This window comes from Galeopterus variegatus, unplaced genomic scaffold (genome assembly GCF_000696425.1).
Source record: "Galeopterus variegatus unplaced genomic scaffold, G_variegatus-3.0.2 Scaffold10054, whole genome shotgun sequence".
NCBI classification, from domain to species: domain Eukaryota; kingdom Metazoa; phylum Chordata; class Mammalia; order Dermoptera; family Cynocephalidae; genus Galeopterus; species Galeopterus variegatus.
In genome coordinates, this window is record NW_007736165.1 from 4973 (window position 1) to 5880 (window position 908).

The 908-nt window shown below is 41.3% G+C and overlaps 1 pseudogene; it reads right to left on the reverse strand.

Annotated features, from left to right (window-relative positions):
* Window positions 1-534: 534 nt before the first annotated feature.
* Window positions 535-908, reverse strand: part of LOC103609759 — a 905-nt pseudogene continuing 531 nt past the window's right edge.

A 908-nucleotide genomic window follows, 5' to 3' on the forward strand; every position in this document is an offset into this window, starting at 1 on the left:
GAGTCTTGCAACAGCTTTCTCTCAGGATCTTAGATGTTCTATTGTATTCTTCTGCTCATAATCTTTTTCCACAGGCATTCATGGGTCTGCCATCTCCCTGAAGTTTTATGAAACCAAAAGCCTGCTACTGACCACAGCTTCTGCCAGCCTGAGATCCAAGCTATGCTGCTGTTCCCTCCAAGTCATATTAGACATAAGCCAGTACCTCAGGCAGCCCAAAGAGAGGATAGAACATTGTAAATAAGTTCTACACTGCTCCTCTGGCCCATGGGAGAACCCAGCAATTGAGCCACTTTCTCCCAATCATGCTACCACCCCACCACCTTGGGGAAGGAGTGAAATAAGGGAGAGTAAAAGTGCTGCAAAATTTCCTATTGTTTTCAAAATTGCTTTTTTTTTTTTTTTTTGATTGGTAATTCACTTGGTTGCTATAGATATTTGGCTAATTTCTTAACTCCCATATTTTAATCTCTAGTTGATTATTTTTTATGGTAAAACAATTATATATTTGGAATTAACCATCTGGACTCAAGTTTAGATGATCGCAGTTTTGCTGGCAACATCCAAAACATCATAATCAGGAGCCAGTTGAACATATGTCTTCTTCTCTCCATCAGGCCTGATCAGGGTGTTGACATTAGCCACATCAATGTCATAGAGCTTCCTCACAACCTGATTGATCTGGTGCTTATTGGCCTTGACATCCACAATGAACACAAATGTGTTGTTGTCTTCTGTCTTCTTCATGGCAGACTCAGTGGTCAGGGGGAACTTGAAAATGTCATAGTTGTCAAGTTTGTTTCTTCTGGGGGTGCTCTTCTGAGGATATTTGGTTGCCTTCAGAGCCACAGTGTCTGAGGCCTCTGGAAGGTGGGTGATGTGCAGATCTTTTTTTTTTTTTTTTGTGG